Raw genomic sequence first — 15,913 nt, forward strand, 5'->3', positions numbered from 1 at the left:
CTATATTCCTCTATAAGTTCTTCTAAGAATGCATCAACTTGGTTATCCTATGTGACATGGTCATCAATTTTAAGCAGAGAAATAACAATAGCTTTAATTCAAAGAACATATTATGAAACTAACCGAATAACTTTCTATTGGACATGAGACTCCAACATAAGAGAGGGAATGAATTGTTTGAGTTTTAAATACCATTTTCAAATTGTAAAATTTAACAAAAAATGAGTTTAAGAACGTTTGTAAAACAAAAAATATAAGTGAAAATAATAAAATGAAAAAGTAAAAAGTTAAGGGAAGAAGAAAAACACTAGATATTTATTGACACTAGAATACCTTCTAGAGAGTTTCCACTATGATGAGATTTTTTGATAGGTTTGACCCTCAAACCTCCTTTTACAAGGATTAGAGTCTTACAATGGATATTTTTCCAACCAACAATGGATTTTGTAACTACAGAGCCTTCCACTACCAACCGAGAGCTTTTAACAACAGGCTAAGCTCATGAATCGACTGAGAGTTTAACTACAAAGACCTCTCCAACCAAACATAGATTTTTAACTAGTTTACATCGATAACCAAACAAGTGTTTTTCACATGGTTTAACTCACAACCATAACAAATTTCTTCCAATGAGAAACTACAATAATGCTCTTACACCAGACAAAGAACCCTCACATATATAATACTTCACTCTCAAAATCACTAAATCAAATGTGAGAAAATAAGAGAGAAATAGAATAGTGAGATAAATGTACGCCAAATACAATTTGTAGTGTATGAGAAATGAGAAATAAGTCATCTATTTATAACGCAAAAGAGATCTCAAATATGGAAATAATTCAGGGCCTTTTTAAGGCTAATAATCGATGATGCGTGTCTCATAATGCATTATGAAGTACAAAAATGAAAGATTTTCAAAAGATTCGTTGTATAATCGAATATTAACACTAATAATTAATTATTGAGGCGTTATAAGAGGAATAATCAATTATGTCTAAGGGCTCATCGATTATCCAATGCAAAAACCTTTCATAAAGAACTTTTCAAGTTCTTAGCTAATTAGTTAGGCATAAAAACACTTTTTAGGTGATTTTAATGAAAACATAGAGACTTTTAAAGGGATTGAAAGTATGTGTGTGATTTGCTTTAGTAAAGTCTAGAGTTAGTCTTTTACCTTTGCAGACATTGATCATTCGACCCAAACTCGACGAGCTTTCACACTTCTCCTCTTTCACAAATATAAAGCTTTTGGTTCCTTCCAACATTATCTTTGACTTTAGCACTTTGATCGGAAAAATAGCAAGTGTATTATTTTACCTGTTATAGTAATAAAGGGGAAATTCCCCAAATGTCGATCTCAATGACTGCAAGTCAATATCAAGTTCAAATCATCATTCAATTAAACAAAAACTATTATTGGGGGTTTTAGATTCATATTTATAAAAATAAAGGCAAAATAAAATAATACTGTAAAAATAAGGGTTTGCAAGGGAAGAGGAACAATGTCATATAAGGTATATAATTTTGTCTCTGTAACAACTCTGAGTCACTATTGCATCAACAAATATCAATTACTACCCGTTCTCAAGGGTATTTTTTCCCAAGTCCTTGGTGAGAAAACCTTTAATCATTCTACCCTAATTTCTTTGTCCATAGTAAATTATCGGTGAAGTTAAGTCTTATTATATCAAGAATGCTCTGATTCATACAGGGTATCCCTAGTCCTAGGTGATGTCTACTGCAAAGTAATCTTATGAAAACTTTACCAATGGCGGTCCAACCTAATTGATAACCATACAACAATCTCGATTGGTCTAAAAGAGAAAGCATTAAGCACATCAAAAGATTATCGTAAACACAATATTATAAATGCAATCGTAAACTCAAAGTCATTACAAATCTAAATCAGGGACACCCCTAGCATTGGGGGGTTTAGCCACTCATATTGTTCGGAACAGATTCAAGATAAAAAAATACACATTACAAGTAATTGGATGACTTGGATCTTCAATCGCTTTCGCTCATGAAAATCTTCCGCTCTCCGAATTCCTTGATCTCTGTAATTCTCGATCGTCTGAAAATTCTATGTGTTCTCCTTGTTCCAAAGTGTCTTCTTCTCTTGTAGAAACTCTCCTAAAATAGTGAAAAATACCTTGGCAAAGGTTGGAAATCCCCAAAACATCCTTGCAGCTCAAGCCTGGGTAAAAAGCCCAAAAATAGGAAGAATCTACGCCTGGGATGACACGGCCCATGTCAGCTAACATGGGTGGCTGTGTCAGCTCTCTGCCTTGCTGTTTCCTTCCTGACATGCCGCAGGTGACCTGACACGGGCGGTCATGTCAGGCTCCGTCTTGGACATTGCTTGTTCTTTCTTTTCGTTCCTCTTGACACGGACCGTGTCATGCCTCATGAGCTGGAAAATCTTATTTTCTCAAACGCCAGAACATTCCACTTTCTCGCATTGAGTCCGTTGGATCTTCTACGTGGACCTGGAGGGCATAAACACAGACAACCAAAGCATAAAATCCCAAAAACACAAAATAAACTAAAAATTGATAAAATGCTTAAATAACTTACGGAAATGAAAACTAACTTAAAAGGTACCATAATGCACACAAAATTTTCTAAAATCCTTGGCTTCTTGTCGGATAAGTAACGAAAACATAGTAAAAATGGTGACTGATCACAACCCCAAACTTAGTTCATTGTTTGTCCTCAAGTAATATTCTACACTACAAAGTGTGTCACTTCCCAAAATTAAATTCTTACCATAATATTGCTGAGATCTTTCGCCAACGCCTTCACTCTCCCTTTTATAATCCCTGTTTTTCCTAATGAGTTTTCCGACGCACTTCCACATTGACAGACTGCTTCACCTGTTAGCTTATATCACACTCTCACGAAGTATCTTTGGGTTAAAGTGTTTACACTCACAGTTCAGAATATGCAATATCAACTCATAAGTTTAAATAGTTTCTCCTTTCGTATCAACTACACACAACACACATTTTTTTAGGTCTTTTGGGTTGTAATAGGGCTTGGGTCAAGGTGTGGTAAATACAAATAAAAGGGAAAACAAGTGGTTTGAGTTCAGAGCTGATGTAATTATTCTTTTCACTGTGCTAGTTCTACATATCATTTTCAATTCTTTTCTTTTTCCATTTGTATTGCTCAATTTTCTTCTTTTCTCTTCTCTTTTTTTTTCCAACAGAGTATTTCTCATTCTGTGAGTGCTTTCCTCATACCATCGAAAATAATTTTTTTTTTTTTCGATGGTCGTTTTTCTTAATTTTTTTCTCACTCGCCTTACTTTTAGATACTTATGGGGTTACCCCAAACTTAGAATTTAACACAACTTAAAGACATAACATTGACTCTGAACAGGGTAAGGAAGTGTTTGGGCCGTGGTTTACATTCATGTGGTTATATCAACAAACAAAGGGTACATGCTCAACGGGTTACAAGGGGTAATATTAAAGGGATGGCTAGAAAGGCTCAGGGTTATTATTCAAACAACGTGCCTCAGTGTGTGTATATATGCACTGACATTCCTAGAGAACCTACACAAAGTCAGAGTGATAAAGACATACCTGAATATCACTCTTGATGACAAATGTGTTTGGCTTTTTATGCACTCACCATGTTAGGTAAAGCTTGACATCATCCACAGTACTTCTAGTATGGTGTGACTTCTTACTCAACTCGGAATGCATGGGGAACCTATATTAGTCGAGCTTGAGAAGTTGCGTTTGATCTTTTCTTCAGCAGTATCAACCTTTTGGGAAGATCCTCCATAACAAACAATCGTAAGTGGAGTGATCATTTCATCCACTACCACTAGTGGTCATCACCTAATGCAACAATACACCAAGAACCTAAAATACATGGAGCAAATGATACCCAACAGTAAAAATAAACTAAATATAAAAAAGTAAAAATTGGAAAATAATCAAATAAAACATAAAACGACAATAAAAGCAAAATACATAGTAAAACCTCTCCCACACTTGAACTAAACATTGGCATCAATGTTTTAGAATAAGATAGAAGGAGGGTGACTCACAGTGCCCTACTAAGGAGGTTGGGGCAGAAAGTTCAACCTCCTAATGAGTGGTTATTGGGTTTTAATGAGGAATGGGGTCCATACAATGATCCAAAAATATTTCACAATTCAATTCCATAGGTCTGACACGGGCGGGCGTGTCGGTTGATGTAACTTAACATCTTTGGATGGAATTCTTCAGTGGTCCTGACACGAGCCGTGTCAGGCTGCTGGTTTTTCAAAAAATGTCCTCTCTCTTATTTTCAGATATTATCCTTCCTTCCGGTATAATTCCCGCAATAATGTGAGTGTCTCCGTCTTTTAATGTAAGGCATTGTCATGAGTTTCTCAAAGTCTGACTCGCTTGGATCCTTCTTTTTCACTCTCTAAGAGTTGGGTAACTTAATCACCGGTTTAGTATCCTTTTTATTTTTCTCTTCAATTGGCTTGCTAGGTGGTATAACTTTTTCCTTTTTAGCGGCCCTTTCCTTTTTCGTCGTGGATTTTGAACTGTTCAAAATCCAAGTGAAACAGTTCAAAATCCAAGTGAAACAATTTAAAATCCAAGAAATTAGTAGAACCACTCTTCCGCCTCTTTAGCTAAAGTGAACGAGAACATTCTTAACTTCTTTGCTTCATCAGTAGGACCATCAATTTTCAAAGTAGTACTCATGATCAGAAATCTCTGCAAGTGCTTGTTGGCATTTTCATTAACCTTTCTGGTGAAACATTTTCTTTCAAGTTTATTGATTATGCTAGGATAAAGTTGAAAATTAGTCACATTCACTGGTTGGTAGACAATGGTCGATCTACCACCCGACGTATTTGCAACTCCATAGTCACCTAGGAGTCTTTCCGGAGGTGGAACTGGAGGAATTTTAACCATATTTTCTTTTTATGAATCTGGGTGATCAGCGTGGACTTCTTCTTTGGAATTTAATCTAGCGTTTCTGCGTCTCCGGTGAAGGGTTCTCTCGGTTTCTGCATCAAAAAGAAATTCAGCTGAGGGTTCTCCTCGCATACACAAATTAGTGAATTAAATTATATAAATGACAGAAAAATAATTTTATTGCAGAGCAACAAGATTTTAATTGAACTAAAAGTAAACTTTATATTTTGGTAGTCTCCGGCAACAACGTCAAAAACTTGATCGGAAAAATAGCAAGTGTACTATTTTGCATGTTATAGTAATAAAAGGGAAATTCCCCGAATGTCGATCTCAAGGACTGCAAGTCAATATCGTGTTCAAATCATCGTTCAATTAAACAAAAACTATTGTTGGGGGTTTTAGATTCAGATTTATAAAAATAAAGGCAAAAGAAAATAATACTGTAAAAATAAGGGTTTGCAAGGGAAGAAGAACAATGCTAGGGAAGGTGTATAATTTTGTCCCTATAACAACTGTGAGTCACTATTGCATCAACAAATATCAATTACTACCAATTCTCAAGATTATTTTCTCCCAAGTCCTTGGTGAGAAAACCTTTAATCATTATACCCTAATTTCTATGTCCATAGGAAGTTATCGGTGAAGTTAAGCCTTATTATATCAAGAATGATTTGATTCATACAGGGTATCCCTAGTCCTAGGTGATATCTACTGCAGAGTAATCTTATGAAAACCTTACCAATGACGGCCTATCCTAATTGATAACCATACAACAATCTCGATTGATACGAAAGAGAAAATATTAAACACATCAAAAGATTACCGTAAAAACAATATTATAAATACAATCGTAAACTCAAAGTCATTATAGATCTAAATCAGGGACACCTCCTAGCATTGGGGGGTTTAGCCACTCATATTGTTCAAAATAGATTCAAGATAAAAAATACACATTACAAGTAATTGGATGACTTGGATCTTCAATCGCTTTCGCTCATGAAAATCTTTTGCTCTCTGAATTCCTTGATCTCTGTAATTCTCGATCGTTTGACAATTCTCTATGTTCTCGTTGTTCCAAAGTGTATTCTTCTCTTGTAGAAACTCTCCTAAAATAGTGAAAAATCCCTTGGCAAAGGTTGGAAATCCCCAAAATGTCCTTGCAGCTCAAGCCCGGGTAAAAAGCCCAGAAATTGGAAGAATCTGCGCCTGGACTGACACGGCCCGTGTCAGCTGACACGGGTGGTCGTGTCAGCTCTTTGCCTTGTTGTTTCCTTCCTAACACGCCCCAGGTGACCTGACACGGGCCGTGTTAGCTGACATAGGCAGCTGTGTCAGGCCCCTATCTTGGACATTGCTTGTTCTTGCTTTGCCTTCCTCCTGATACGGGTGGTCGTGACAGGCCTCCTGAACTGGAAAAGCATCTTTTCTCGAACGCCAGAACTTTCCACTTTCTCGCATTGAGTTCGTTGGATCTTCTACGTGGACTTGGAGGCCATAATCATAGACAACGAAGCATAAAATACTGAAAACACAAAATAAACTAAAAATTGATAAAATGCTTAAATAACTTAGGAAATGAACACTAACTTAAAAGGTACCATAACGCGCACAAATTGTTCCAAAATCCTTGGTTTCTTATCGGATAAGTAACGAAAACATAATGAAAATGGTGATCGATCATACTTCATTGAAACCTTGAATCTTATTCTGATGAGGCTTGAGATAAATCTTTAAGATAAACACCATCATCAAATAACTACTTGATCAAAAACCTTTATTGACTTCACTGAACTCCGCTTGACATAAATGTGTTATAATCCAATGATAGCTTTTGATCATTTGATCTCCAAGCACACTTAATCATAACATGATCACCATAACAATTAAGCTTGATCTTCAAGAGCACATCAACTATATCATTGATTAGATGACCTTCAGGCACTTCAACTATAATTGATCAACATAACTTGATCATCTTCATCATCAAGCTTCAACTTGAAGAAGGTCATATCTACAGATGATAACTAGATCTTCAAGCAGCACCACTTGATCACGTTGGAGCTTGATCTTCAAGCATCATCACATGTTCACATCAGATAATAATATCACTTTTCATCACCCAAACTAAAAACACTTCTAATGACGACTTCTCTTAAGAGTATTGTCAACGTCAAAACCAAACATGTAGATGGATACTTCATACTTACAAGCACATATATCCATACTTTCTCGATTGATTTGAGCTATAACGAAGTTAATTCACAAATAATTCATTCTAACTTCAAACAAAGTTACAGTTGTTCTTTCATAGAGCTTGATCCAAGTTAGCCATCAGATTACCTTAATGCAAGAGACTCTAACAAACTTTTTAAAGCAAAACTAAAACCATCTTGATATATTATACATAAGTCAATGTAGATCTTATGTCAATGTAGATTTATCTCTCTCTTACCAAACAATTTGTGTTTGTTGAAATGTTTGATGTTTTGCGAATTTTAAATAGTTATTGTTAGAACAAGCAACCACAAAGTTGGTGAAACTTAGAATGAGTAAATTTTGTGTGTGGAGAGTGAAAGAGGAGAATGGAGAGATAGTGAGAGAATTGAGGGTTAGAATGAGATATTGCAATATTTAGGGTGAGAGTTCACCCTACACACTTATATACAAGTTACACAATGATTGGAATGTGAAATGACCAAGTACAATAGCAAAAAATGCAAAAACTCAGGGATGTAACCGGTTACGCCAAAATAGGTAACCGATTACACCTAACACTAAAATAAAATAAAATTAATTAAGCTTCAGTGGTAACTGGTTACACTATTTCTGGTAACCGGTTGCCCCTATGAAAACTTCACTTCTCTACTACTAGAATGCAAGTTAGCTCCAACTGTAACCGGTTACACACCCAATGGTAACCGATTACAACATATGAAATAGATTAAACAACTTTAACACACCACCTTAATTCATGTGCTACAAGTCTACCATGCCCATGCTCTTATTAAACCTCTTAAGACATCATTGGTGACCCCTTTTGTTAGCAAATCAGCAACTTGGTTCTCACTTCTACAATATCCCAATCGTAAACTTCCATCACTAACAAATTCCCTCAAATAATGGAACCTCATCTCAATGTGCTTGCTCCTCCCATGTGCAATTAGGTTCTTAGTAAGATTAATCGCAGAAACATTGTCTACTAAGAGTGTGACAACCTCACCCTCACTACTTCCTATCTCCTTCAATAGATTCATAAGCCATACGGCTTGGCACGCACATAATGAAGCGACAATATACTCGACCTTATAATATGAGATTGCAGCTATTGGTTCCTTCTTCGAACACCAAGTGATTGGTTTCGCACCGAACATAAAGATGTATCCAACTGTAGACTTTCGATCATCCTTATCTCCGCACCAGTTAGAATCGATAAAACTGAGAAAATTGCATTTTTTGTCTGTATTCGTTGCGGGAAGAGTATTCCGCAACCAACATAACCTTTGACATAACGCAACATCCTCTTGACTACTTCCATATGAGACACCTTCGATCTCTCCATGAATCTACTCATAATACCGACACTAAAGGCTAAATCTGGTTGTGTATTGCACAAGTAACACAAAAATCCAATCAACCTCCTATATTGAGTTGGATCAACATCTTCCTCATCCTCATTCTTATACAATTGCAACCTTGGTTCAGTTGGAGAAGTGACAGCACTGCAATGCTCCATTTCACACCTTTTCAATATCTCAAGAGCATATCTCCTTTGATGCATGAGCAACCCCAATTTTGACTTATGGAACTCAATTCCAATTAAATAAGTCATGAGACCAATGTCCATCATCTCAAATAATGCATAAGTTCACAATTGAACTTTGAAATGCACTCACCATTGCTGCCCATGTTCAATAAATCATCGACATATAGATAAAGGATGATTACTCCTTCAGTAGCATCCGTCTTCACATATACTTTATGCTCTGATACACATTTCTTGAAACCAATGCCCTTTAGTAAACCATAAATTCTTTTATTCCAAGCTCTTGGAGCTTTCTTCAAACCATATAGCGCTTTCCTCAACTTGTAGAACTTCACCTCTTGATCTTTCACTATAAAACTAAGGGGGTTGTCCTACATATACCTCATCTTCAAGTGGTTTATTTAAAAATGCGAACTTGACATTCATATGGTAAATAGGCCAAATATAGTTATTTGCGATACCAACAACAAGCCTAATGGTTTCAATCCTAGCAACCGATGCAAATACCTCCTTAAAGTCCATACCTTCTCCTTGAAAAAATTCCTTAGCCACTAATCTAGCCTTATGCTTGATTATCTCACCCTTAAGATTTACCTTCACTTTGAACGCCCATTTCACACCAATTGCCTTATTCCCTTTTGGTAGATCAACAAGCTCCTAAGTACTATTTTTCTCAATGGATCCCACCTCCTCTTTCATAGAACAAACCCACTTTGGATCACTTAAAGCCTCTTCCATATTAACGGTTTCAGATTCGTCCATAAGTGCAAAGTGAACAAAATCACCATCATCATTGACCTCATTGTCATGAAGCAACTCACAATCTTGGAGTCTCTGAAGCAAATCCCTTTTCCTTGTTGACCTCCTAACATTTCCTTCATCATGGGCTTCGACGACATGCTGTTATTGAAGGAGAATTGCCATCCAAGGCGCAGCGGAATTTAAAAATTCTCCATTTAGTGATCCTTATGAATGGGCATGATCAGTGATAGAATCGTTACCTCTTGTGGCGATTCAAACCTTTGGTGCAGATCCACGGAGCGATCACGAACGATGACAACGTCTCTACTCAGTCCACATGAACGGATTCCTTCAATCTCAGTGCTAGCTGGTACGAATGAAGGCTTTGAGTGAGAGAGAAAGGGAAACAAAACTCCAAGTTTTCACTTGAGTTTGAGTCTGAGTGGAGTGACAATGCTTCTACCCAAGGGGTTCTATTTATAGAACCACTTGTGTGGGCTTCAAGCTAAAAAGCCCACTTAAGTGTATTTTTGGCCCATACCTCATAATATGCCAAAATCACTTAAGTATTTGGTACCTTACCATACTTCGTATTCTACTTAAGTACACCGTACCTTACGATGTTCCTTAGTTGCTCTATCTCTCATCAATCTGTCCTTTGTGTGTGACCCTGTAGGTTTTCGCGACGTTGGCAATTATATTAAATCACACATTTAACATAATAAACAGTGAGCGGTATCTAGCAACACATCACTGCTACCCAAGACACGAAAATGTCATGTGATCTGACAAAACCTCTTGTGATAATAATTATGTGTATAATTACCCCTTTGCCCTTATGTCTATATTGAACACAAGGTATAGACCGTATCACCCTTGTCCAGTTCAATATTGGGCCCATAGACATTTATCCTGTTACGCAGGATGGGCAAATTCCATCTAGGACTCTCATGTCCCTCAGCATGCTTTGTGGAGTACCCATCCAGTTACGGACAACGTTGGATCAACAATAAAGCACTCGACTCTACATCTAGGATCCATAGTGGTTTCAGGTCGAAGAGTGGTATACACTATTATCACCATGAGAATAACTTATGACACTTTGCATAACTTTCTATATAGTATTCTCATAGCGGGTCAATCCGGTATAAATATTACTCCTAATATTCATACCTATGTTTAAGACTTGATAACTCTTTATCCATGATCCATGAGATGTGATCATCAGTCTACAAACATAATAGTCTTAATGCTTTAATGTTATCCCACTTCACACTAAAGCTCGACTACGGATACTTTAAGAATAGTGTCCTTATGTTTAATGTGCTCTCATGATTAAGTCACACTTAATACATTAAACGGACTATCTATTCCAGGGACTTTATTAATCAACCATAATAAAGAAAATGCCTTTTATTATTAATAAATAATTCGATATAAGTGCCAAAAGTATTGGCCTCTAGGGCTTACACCAACAATCTCCCACTAGCACTAGAGCCAATCAGGCATACCCCTTATGCCCATTGATCTAGTATGGCCATCATGCTTCTGCTGCGCAAGAGGCTTTGTCAGTGGGTCAGCAATATTGTCAAGTGTAGGTATTTTACATATTTTCACATCTTCTCTATCTATTATCTCTCGAATGAGATGATAACGCCTAAGTATGTGTTTGGATCGTTGGTGAGATCTAGGCTCCTTAGCTTGTGCGATAGCACCATTGTTATCACAATAGAGACCAATGGGATCCACAACGCTAGGGACTATGCCAAGTTCACTAATGAACTTCTTGATCCAAACAGCTTCCTTTGCTACACTTGAGGCAGCAATATACTCGGCCTCGGTTGTAGAATCAGCAACTGTATCTTGCTTTGAACTTTTCCAGCTCACAGCGCCACCGTTCAAGCAAAACACATAACCATATTGCGATCTAAAGTCATCCTTATCTGTCTGGAAGCTAGCATCGGTGTAACCAATTACAGCCAATTCTTCCTGACCTCCATATATCAAGAATGAGTCCTTAGTCCTTCTCAAGTACTTAAGGATATTCTTGACAGCTACCCAATGGGCATCACCAGGATCAGATTGGGACCTACTCGTTGCACTTAAAGCATACGAGACATCTGGTCGAGTACATAACATGGCATACATGATAGATCCTATTGCAGATGCATATGGAATCTTATTCATGCGTTCCCTTTCTTCCTTAGTTGAAGGGGATTGTGTTTTTGATAGACACAGGCCATGTTGCATAGGTATGAATCCTTTCTTGGAATCATGCATATTAAAGCGTCTCAGCACTTTGTCTATATATGTACTCTGACTTAGGCCAAGCAGTTTTCGTGATCTATCTCTATAGATTCTGATTCCTAATATATAGGATGCTTCACCTAGGTCCTTCATAGAAAAGCATTTCCCCAACCAAGACTTTACTTGTTGCAGGGTAGGGACATCGTTTCCAATGAGTAATATGTCATCTACATATAACACCAGGAACACGATCATGCTCCCACTAACCTTCTTGTAGACACAAGGCTCATCTTTGTTCTTGATGAATCCATATTGTTTTACCGTTTCATCAAAACGAAGATTCCAGCTTCTAGAAGCTTGCTTCAATCCATAGATTGATCTTTGTAGCTTACATATCTTTTGGGCTTCTTCTGGTATGTCAAATCCTTCAGGTTGTGTCATGTACATATCCTCAAGAAGATTCCCATTAAGGAAAGCAGTTTTGACATCCATCTGCCATATTTCATAATCATGATATGCAGCGATAGCAAGTAAAATCTGAACAGATTTAAGCATTGCAACTGGTGAAAAGGTTTCATCATAGTCAACCCCATGAATTTGTTTATATCCTTTTGCAACCAGTCTTGCCTTATAGGTATGTACTTTACCATCCATGTCAGTATTCTTTTTGAAGACCCACTTGCATCCTATAGGATTAACTCCTACAGGAGGCTCTACCAAGGTCCAAACTTGGTTTGTGTACATGGAATCCATTTCAGATTTCATGGCTTCTAGCCACTTCTCAGACTCGGGACCAGTTATGGCCTCTTGGTAGGTCACAGGCTCATCTTGATCCATGAGTAATACATCACCTTGATCTGTTATGAGATATCCATATCTCTCAGGTAGGTGACGTATCCTGCTTGACCTACGCTGGTCTTGTTCTACTTGAGCAGGTTGCTCTTCCACAACCACTTGTGTTTCCTGCTCTAATTCCTCCATAGGTGTATCGATGCTTTGTGATTCTTGAATTTCTTCAAGCTTTACTTTCCTCCCAATGGTTCCTTTGGAAATAAAATCCTTTTCTTGGAAAACTCCAGTTCGAGCGACAAACACTTTGCCCTCAGAAGGATTATAGAAGTAATACCCTCTTGTTTCTTTAGGATACCCCACATATAAGCATTTGTCAGATTTTGGCTCAAGCTTAGTTGAAATTTGTCGTTTCACATAAACTTCGCAACCCCAAATCTTCATGTAAGACATATGTGGTTTCTCACCACTCCATATCTCATATGGTGTCTTCTCAACCTTTTTGGATGGAACACAGTTAAGTGTGTAAGCTGCTGTGAATAGCGCATGTCCCCAAAAGGAGTTTGGAAGATCGGCGTGACTCATCATGGATCGGACCATGTCCAACAGGGTTCGATTTCTTCTCTCAGATACACCATTCCATTGGGGTGTTCCAGGAGGAGGGAGTTGGGACAGGATCCCACACTCTTTCAGATGGTCATCAAACTCTAGGCTTAAATACTCACCACCTCGATCTGATCGAAGAGTTTTAATATTCTTACCTAGTTGGTTTTGTACTTCATTCTTGAATTCCTTAAACATTTTCAAAGGACTCTGATTTGTGTTTCATTAAATACACATAACCATATCTACTGAAATCATCAGTGAATGTGATGAAGTACTGAAAACCTCCTCTGGCTGGTATGTTCAGTGGTCCACATACATCAGTATGTATGAGGGCCAAAAGATCATTAGCTCTTTCACCTTTTCCTGTGAATGGAGACTTTGTCATCTTTCCAATTAAACAAGATCTGCATGTCTCATATGATTCATAATCAAAAGAGTCCAACAGTCCATCTTTATGGAGTTTGGAAATGCGTTTCTCATTTATGTGGCCTAATCGACAATGCCAAAGGTAAGTTGGATTTAACTCATTAGGTTTCATCCTTTTAGTATTAATGTTATAAACTGGCATTTCAAGATCAAGGACATATAATCCATTGTTCATTTGAGCAATAGCATAGAATATATCATTCAAATAAATTGAACAACAATTGTTCTTTATTATGAATGAAAAACCGAACTTGTCCAAACAAGAAACGGAAATAATATTCCTGCTAATTGCTGGTACATAATAACAGTTCTCTAACTGATTTATTAAACCACTAGGTAAAGTCAATTCATAAGTTCCTACAGCTAAGGCAGCAACCTTTGCTCCATTGCCAACTCGTAGGTCGACTTCACCTTTTGCCAAATCTCTACTCCTTTTTAGTCCATGCACATTTGTACAAATGTGAGAACCGCATCCAGTATCTAATACCCATGATGCAAAAGTAGATAAATTAATTTCAATAACAAAAATTACTGAAGTTGGAGTCTCTACTCCATTCTTCCTATCTTCCAGGTACTTTGGGCAGTTCCTCTTCCAGTGTGCGGTCTTACCGCAATGGAAGCAGGTGCCTTCTTTTTCTATGCTTCCACTAGGCTTCAAAGCAGCAATAGTGGGTTTGGGTTTGGCAACTTCCTTGCCTTTCCCTTTATCATGTTTGAGGACAATCCTCATGTTTCGGTACCAATCCAGAAAATTTGTCCCAGACAGTTTTTCCTTCTCAAGGTTTGATCGCAATATGTTGTTAGAGATGTTTGTTGTCATGGTTATCTACATAAGGATTAATGAAAATATAAGTATCGTTGACATATTTAATTAGGCCTTTAACTAAACGTGCTCCCACTATTTTATTCAAAACAAATGACCCTCATCATTTGATTCGGAAAATCCCGTTGGAAGATTTTCTAGTGGGTCGAGATCCATATTTCACTTCGTTCTAAGTCCGCGTAGGCGGATTACACAAAACTAGGTTATTTAGGTAGGAACTCCTTCCAATTGTATCTCATACAACTCTCGAAAATTTCAGTTGGGTGAATAACTCCTTATTCCAATCCATCATATGGATCATTCCCAACTCTTGCTTCTAAACATATATATAATCTTATTATAATTTGTGTAGTTAAGTTTGACCCATTGTTTTAACAGTTGGATATTACAATTATCCCATCGCACCTTACTAATATAGAACATGCACCTCGCGTAGGCGAAACCTACATTATCCGATACTAGTCTTGATTAGTGTTAAAACTTGGAAAGCATAAACTTAATATTTAATTTGAGGGAATTGCAATTTTTCTGATCTCACCGGCTTGTTTATCATATAAACCGTCTCTCACATGCATCAACATACATACATACATAATGAAACAGTTATGGCCCCTAGCGCAATTGTTCTCCCAAGCCAATGAGAGAACCTAAGCTAACCTAACAACGATCTAAGCTTCTCCAAGCAAGATCTTCAAGGTTGTCCTCCTTTGGCACTGACTTCTTTGCTTTCTTCATATCATTACATTACATAAAGAAACTCGTTTTACATACGAGGGAGTGAGATGAGAAAAGAAGTTACATTTGGGAGATTAAGAGAGAGGCACGACACGCAGGTCGTATTTTAAAACCCAAAACAAAATAAAGGAAGACTAAGGCCATAACCGATCACCACAAGACAACAATAAACACTTTATTATTATTATTAATTCCTTTAATTAATTAAAATCAAATTAAATCTCGACGACCGATCACACTACGCAAAGCCGAAATTTTAATGAACAATTCATTTAAAATCGATGTCGTTTTTCGCATCAACACTTGATACTTTTAAAGCACTGAGTTAGCCGAACGGGTGAATTTTGCCTTGCGTTAACCGGTTAACCATATGCGTTAACCGGTTAACACTGTTTGAAAAACTGTTAGAAAATTCTTTTCTGCCTTGCGTTAACCGGTTAACCAAATGCGTTAACCGGTTAACACTGTTTGAAAATCTCTTGGAAAACTGTTTTCCGTCTTGCGTTAACCGGTTAACCAAAAGCGTTAACCGGTTAACACTGTTTGAAAAACTCAAAAATTTTATTTCGCATTGCCTTAACCGGTTAACCATACGCGTTAACCGGTTAACACTTCCAAAAAGTGTTTAGAAAGCACAACTCTTGTGCAGTCATAACCCCTATCGCATAACTCTCTGACAACACAACCCTTGTGCCATCACTAACCCTGATGCACCAATTTCAGACTGTCAAACACATCTCGATTGTTGATTCAGTATGATTGATCAACACGTCATTGCTTCACCATACTAATGTCGGATCAAGAAGCAAATGACCATTGATCGCTCAAAGGAAAACAATCATTAAGTGTTTG

Source organism: Lathyrus oleraceus, chromosome 3 (genome assembly GCF_024323335.1).
Source record: "Lathyrus oleraceus cultivar Zhongwan6 chromosome 3, CAAS_Psat_ZW6_1.0, whole genome shotgun sequence".
NCBI classification, from domain to species: Eukaryota; Viridiplantae; Streptophyta; class Magnoliopsida; order Fabales; family Fabaceae; genus Lathyrus; species Lathyrus oleraceus.